Here is a 7530-nt window from a genome sequence, read left to right as displayed (position 1 = left end):
CACTCTGCTCTCCAGCCTCCATCACCAACGTGTCTCCCCGAATCTCTAGGTGGCTGCCAGCCTTGGGTTCCTTGCTCTGTCCGAGCGGTCCATGCCAGGACTGGCTGCAGCCCAGCCTCGCTCAGACTGGCACCTCGGCACCAGACAGAGTCTGGCCCGTCTTGAACTCCTCATGATCCTGTCCTTTTCCTTATGCTCCAGACAGCCACCTGACTGCCCAGCTTGTGAGCCCAAAATGGGGAGGAAGGCAGAGGCCACTCCCAACTGCAGCCAACCATGCTGGGACTCCTTTGCCTTGCTCAGGGTGTCACAGTGCTCCGGGAGGTGCTCCTCCCCTGGGCTCTTGCTCCCTGTCCTGAGAGTTAGTCCCACGCTGCCCCATGTTGTGTGGCCTCCAGGCTTCCTACCCTTGGGGTGGCTCATGGCTGGCCTCAGATTTCTCTCCCCCTGGTCCTTTAGAAACAAGACTGGTTGTGTCTCACACATTTTTTCAGTGAACCAAATGAAATCAAAGAAGGTCTAACACTGTATGGCCAGAGCATGGATTCTGGGATCACACTGACATGCGTCCAAGTCTCTGCTCTATCACTCACAACCTGAATGGCCTTGGTCAAGTCACTTAAGCTCTTGGAGCTTCAGTTCTCTCCTCTGAAAGTGAGGTTAGTAATAATTACCTCATTGCTGTTGATGTTAGATGAGATCACACAGGCTCGTTTTTCACTGCTGGGCCTGGGCCACAGTCAGTGCTCAGAACATGTCGCTGACATCACTATGCTCAAATGCAGGAAGGGGAGGGGTGATGATCAGAGTCCGCATTCCCAAAAGACTTGAATGGTTGGAGTATGAATTTAAAAGGAAGAAATTAACTGGAATAAATGGGAGGCTATGTAGGATGGAGGAGATGGGATTTGCTAGAATAAAACTTCATTTCAGAGCCACATTCACTGCAGGGATATTGCCAGGTCCAGGGTGTGTGGATTAAAAAGTTGTCCCTGATGGGGATGATTATGTAAACAAGGATGCCCCTGTGGGGTGACAGATATGTAAACAACAAATACAGTGGGTGTGCTGTAAGAGACAGAGGGGACCCGGGGAACATTTGAACAGGAGTTGGGGCAGGAAAGTTTTCCAGAGAAAGTGACATTTTCATCTGGGCCATGAAGAGGAAGCAGAAGTTCACCAGAGGAATTGATCCTGGCACAGGAAACGGCACCTGTGACACGTGGCATGTTCGGGAGCTGCAGATAGTTCTGTGTGGCTGGAACAAAAAGAGAACACAGCTCTGTGAGGGTAACAAGCCCAGAGAGGAGAGGGAGGCCAGGCTGTGCCAGGCCTCACAGGCAGCACGGAGGACATGGGTCTGTATCCTAAGGGCAGGGAGGCCATGCAAGAGCTATAAGCAGGGGTGTGTCGTGATCAGATTTGCATTTTTTAAAAAGTCACTCTGGGTACCCACTGGAGAATAGATCATACAGAAAAAAGAATGAAGGTGAGGCATGTGCTTACAAATTAGATACCTTAGATGAAATAGATAAATTCCTAGAAAGATACCAACTAACAAAACTGACTCAAGAAGGAAGAGACAATCTAAATAGACTTATTTAACAAGTAAAGAAAATGAATTAGTAATTAAAAAAAAAAACTACCCACAATGAAAAAGCCCAGGCCCAGAAGGCTTCACCGGTGAATTCTACCATACATTTAAGGAATAAATACAAAATCTTCACAAATTTCCAAAAAACAGGAAAGGAAAGAATGTTTCCCAATTTATTCTGTGAGGCCAGTATTACCCTGACACCCAGAGCAGACAAAGGCATCACAAGAACAGAAAACTACAGACCAATATCTCTTATAAACATGGAGGCAAAAATTCTCAACAAAATACTAGCAGACAGAATCCAGCATCATATAATTAGCTGGGCATCATGGCATGTGCCTTTAGTCTCAGCTACTCAGGAGACTGAGGCAGGAGGATCACTTGAACCCAGGAGTTTGAGGTTGCAGTGAGCTATGATGATGCCACTGCACTCCAGCCTGGGCAACAGAGCAAGACCTTATCTCAAAAAAAGAAAAAAGAATCCAGCAGCATATAAAAAAGATTACACACCAAGATAAAGTGGGATTTATCCCAAAAATGCAACATTGATTTAACATCTAAAAATCAATTCATGTAATACATATGAATAGAATAAAAAACAAAACTACATTATCATCTCAATAGATGAAGAAAAAACATTTGACAAAAGCTGACACACTTTCATGATTAAAAAAAAAAAACTAAAAATATTACAAATAGAAGGAAGCTTTGTCAGCCTGATAAAGGAAGGGTGTTTACAAAAAAACCACAGCTAACATCGTAATGACTTAATAGTGAAAGACTGAATGCTTTCACTATTAAGATCAGGAACAAGACAAGGAGGTCTGCTTTCCCCACTTCTATTCAACACTGTACTGGAGGTTTTAGCCAGAGAAGTTGGGCAAGCAAAACAAATAAACAGCATCCAAACTAGAAAGAAAGAAGTAAAACTATCTCCATTTGCAGATAACATGACAGTGTACATACAAAATCTTAAGAATTCCACTAAAAAACTATTAGAACTAATAAATGAGTTCAGAACAATTGCAGGATACAAGATCAATATACAAAAAGTAATTTTCTTCTGTACACTTACAATGAATAATCTGAAAATTAAAATAAGAAAACTGTTCCATTTATAATAGCATTATAATGGATGCTAATTTAATAGCATTAAAAAGAATAAAATACTTAGAAATAAATTTAACAAAAAGTGTAAAACTTATACTCTGAAAATTATAAAAAATCATAGAAAGAAATTAAAGAAGATCTAAATGAATGGAAAAGCTTCTCATGTTCATGAATTGGAAGACTTAATGTTGGCAAGATGATAATACTTCCCAAGTTGATCTACAGATTCAATGCAATCCCTATCAGAATTCCAACCAGCTTCTTTGTAGCCCTTGATAAACTGATTTTTAGTTCATATGGAATTGCAAGGGACCCAGCCAGTAGAGCCAAAACAATCTTGAAAAAGAGGGAAAAAGTTGGAGGACTCCTACTTCCAGATTTACAAAGCAACAAAAATCAAGACAGTGTGGGACTGGCATAAGAACAGACATACAGATCAATGGAACAGGAGTGAGAGTCCAGAACTAAACCTATGTGTCTATGATCAACTGATTTTCAACAAAGGTGCCAAAGCCATTCAGTGGAGAAAGAATGGTCTTCAACAATGGTGCTGGGACAACTGGATAGCCACAAGCAAAAGAATGAGGTTGGACCTCTACCCAACCACCATATACAAAAATTAACTCAGAGTGGATCAGAGACCTAAATATAGGAGGCAAAACTATAAAACCCTTAGAAGAAAGCATAGGAGTAAATCATCATTACCTCAGACTTGGCAGTGGATTCTTAGATGTGACAGCAAAGGTACAAGTAACAAAATTAAAATGAGATAAATTAGACTTCATCAAAATTGAAAACTTTTGTGCATCAAAGGACACTATCAAGAAGGCAAAAGACAAGAACAGAATGGAAGAAAAATTTTACAAGTCATATATCTTATAAGAGACTTATATCTAGAATATATTAAGAAGTCTTACAACTCAATAGTAAAGGGACAGATAACCCAATTTTTTTAAATAGGAAAAGTATCTGAACAGATATACAAATGGCCAATAAGCACATGAAAAGATGTTCAATAAGATTAGTCATCAGGAAGTGCAAATCAAAACCAAAATAAGATACCACTTCACATCCAAGATAGCTATAATCAAAAAGATAAGTGTTGGCAAGGAGAAAACAGAACTCTCATACACTGCTGGTGGGAATGTAAAATTGTGCAGCCTCTTTGGAAAACAATTTGGAAGTTCTTTAAACAATTAAACATAGAGTTCTCATAAGACCCAGAAATTCCATTCCTAGGTATATACTCAAGAGAAATGGAAATGTATGTCCACACAAAAATGTGCACATTATGTTTATAGCACCATTATTCATAATAGCCAAAATGTGGAAACAACCCAAATATCCATCACCAGATGAATGGATGAACAAAATATGGTATATCCACATAATGGAATATTATTAAGCCATTAAAAGGCAATGAAGTATTAATATGCACTACAACATGAACATTGAGCATACCATGCTAAGTCAAAGAAGCCCATCATAAAAGACCACATATGGTAGTTATATTCCATTTATATGAAATTTCCATAATAGCAAATCTATAGAGATAGAAGGTAGATTAGTGGTTGCTTAGGGCTAGGAGGAAGTTGAGGGGATAAAAGGGTGAGAGTAAAAGGTACAAGATTTCTTTTTGAGATGATAAAAATGATCTAAACTTGAGTGTGCCTGCACATGTCTGTGATTATACTAAAAGCCATTGAACTGTGTCCTTCATATGGGTGAATTGTGTGGTATGTGAATTATAACTCAACAAAGCTGTTTTTTTAAAAAAGTGAAGGCCAGGAGATCAGTGATAGACTACCACAGTGCTGCGGGTTGAAATGACAGTGTGGTCGTGGTGAACTGGAAGAAAAGCTGCAGAGAAAGAATGGAAAGCGGTTGGATATGGAGTGGAAGGAGAGGGAAGAGTCTAGGGTTACTGCCAAGCTTCTGTTTATATGACAGCTGGATGGAGATGCCAGTCACTACAAGAATAAAAACAGCTAATACTTACATGTACTTAATTGCCAGGCACTGTTCCAAGCACTTTGCACATATTAATTCATTCAATCTTCAACAACCCTGTTAGGTAAGTGTTACTATTATTACCCTCATTTTACAGAAGAGAAAACAGGCTCAGAGAGGTTAGGTAACTTGGCCAAAGTCTAACAGCCAGTAAGAGGCAGAGCTGTTATTCAAACCCAGATATTCTGGCTCCAGAGTCCCTCACTTGGCTGGTACTCTTGCTGCTTGTCTGGCACAGCGGGAAAGGGCCAGATTTGGGTATAGTACACTTCCAAATTCAACACAAATACGTCGATCTCGTGCATGTGCCAGGTGGTGGGCCCCAAAAGCACCCTCCCCCACAGAAGACCCCCACACGCCTGCTGGGGCACCACAAGGACCCAGAGCCCCACTACAAACAAGTCAGCACCCTGCAGGAACAGAGCCCAGCCTGGCCGCCCCCACCCATTCCAGCTTCGGTTCTCACTGCCTCCCTCTACGGAGCAAGAGGCCAGCCCAGCAGCACAAACTTGTTCCCAGAGAAGCGATGGAAAAGCAAAGAGGAAAAGCCTCACTGGGGAAGGCGAACGTGGTGAGCACTTTATCTGAGGGCCCTCACTGCAGCCCATCCTAGCCGCAGAAAAGCAACTTCCCCCATCAGCCCTGAGTCATTCATTCCTCTCAGCCCCAAGGAAGGGGCGATTTCCTGCATGGCCCCCTGGGCATCTCAGGCTCCTCCCTTGGGCTGTGGGTCCTTCTCTCACCCCAGGCCCTCTCCTGGGCAGGGCTGGCAAACCAGAAGCTGGCTGTCGTGGGGCTGGTCCTCCCACTTCCTCAGGGGGCCTTGCAAGGGGTCAGAGAGAGCCCAGCAGCCCACGTGAGGACAGCTCAGGAGCCAGGATGTCTCGTGGAGGACAGAGTCCCCTGCAGCTCTCTCCCTCGAGGTTCCTGCTGGGCACCTACTGGTCCTTTTCCCATTTACTTGAATTAAACCTCTCTCGATGCCTGTTTTGAATTCAGCCTCATTCCGCTGGACAGACTCACACAAGGCCCTGTGCCAGGTACACAGCGTTAAATAACTGAATAAAACGGACGAAATAGCTATAATGTGGTTGTAGTGAGAGGTGTCTCTGTAGTGATTAAAAGAACAGGTTTTGGAGGCAAACAGACCTGAATTCAAAATCTCAGCTCCACCTTTAACAGTGACTTTGGACAACTCATTTACTCTGCTAAACCTGTTTTCTCTTCCATAAAGTGGGGACCAGGGCACCTAACAGTTGTTGTATGACGAAATGAGACAATGCGTTCACATTAGTGCTGGTAGATAGGAAGTGTTCGTTACTGGTAGCTGGTGGGATACGGCGAGACAGAGTCGGGGAGGAGAGGCAGGCCCACTCCCACCCACAGGAGTGAAGACGACAGTGCCTACCCCGGGGCCCATATCTGGTCTGGCTGTCATGGAGCCACAGCATGGCTGTTTACATGAAAGAATCCCCCAAGAGAGGCACAAATTTCTGCCGGTCTCAGAGGAAGGAAAGATTATGTGTATGCCACCCAAATGTCCTCCAGGCTTGCAGGCCTTTGGGGTCACCTTTCCCATTTACATCTAATCAGAATGGCTCTGTCCCTGTTCTGCATCCTCTGGGAAGCTCATGCCTGCCTCTGTTTTTACCAGGACTTCCAAGCCTTCACATCCTGTCATTGCCTCTCAGTCTGAACTCCTGCTCTTGCTAAATTCTCCATCACTGGGCTGCTCACTTCCTCTCTCAGCTCCACAAGTAGCACTGCCTCTTTCCCTTCGTTTCTAAAGCTCCGGGACTATAAGGTTTAGTGTGCAGGACACTTTTACTGAATGTCGGGACACACTCTGGGGAAGCTAAGCATTCACAGATCGGGAAGCAAAGTTAAAACTGAGTATGAAGCATCACCGCACTGAGATTTTTCTCAGACAGTCCTACCGGGGATTTCTCACTGATCGGCCTTTCTTCCACTCAGGTTGCTGTCTTTCACGTATTCATCCTCCTTTCTCTCTGGAGTTACCACAGGATACTCCAAAATTCCCATCAATTTCATATTCAGCAATTTAGCTTTCTAATGCTTCTGATGGAGGCCACGCCGAAAGGCCCTGTCTTTTTAAAACAAAAAGGCCCATCAAGTTTTTTCTGATCACAAAAGAGCTACTGGGCCTCTGAAAGGAGCGTGAAATTGCATTTCTCCTTTTTAATTAGCCTTTTTCCCTCCTTACCTACAGTTGGCAGGATAGGAAAAGACTCCAAAGAAGTAGTGACCTGGGGACAGGTCTTGAATCACAAAGAAAGTTCCCCAGGCTGATAGGCTGGGGGGTGGGGGGCGGTCTGTGCCTAGGGAAGGGAGGGGAAGCTGCCCTGTGGCAGGAAAGGGGACTGAGTCTGGAGACTAGAAAACCGAGCTTCACGGAGAGAACAGCGAGAGGAAGAGGCCGAGGCAGTGAGGGCCCTGGGTTCCAGCATCGAGAGACAAGTGTTAGTCCAGAGCATCACGTGGAGCCACGTACGGATCTTAAGCAAGGAAAAAACAAAAGTAAATTTGAACTTCGGAAAAAAAACCGAGTAAGGAGATACCATTTGGCAACTCTCAGAATGGCAAACTCAAAACAACAGCGACAAAGGTGTGGGGGAAATACCGAGTCCTAACACACTGCTGGGGTCCAAACGGAACACTCATTTCAGAGAGAAGGCTGGCAATGTTGGGGAAAAGATGGAGAGACAGAGAATCCTGGCGCCCAGGGCTACCTGTCCCAGACTTTCCGACTGGATAAAACCAGCAGACGTTGGGAGATCTGGGGGGTGGGGGGT

The sequence above is a fragment of the Lemur catta genome, chromosome 3 (assembly GCF_020740605.2).
Source record: "Lemur catta isolate mLemCat1 chromosome 3, mLemCat1.pri, whole genome shotgun sequence".
Classification (NCBI taxonomy): domain Eukaryota; kingdom Metazoa; phylum Chordata; class Mammalia; order Primates; family Lemuridae; genus Lemur; species Lemur catta.
Note: the sequence above shows the minus strand (reverse complement) of the source record.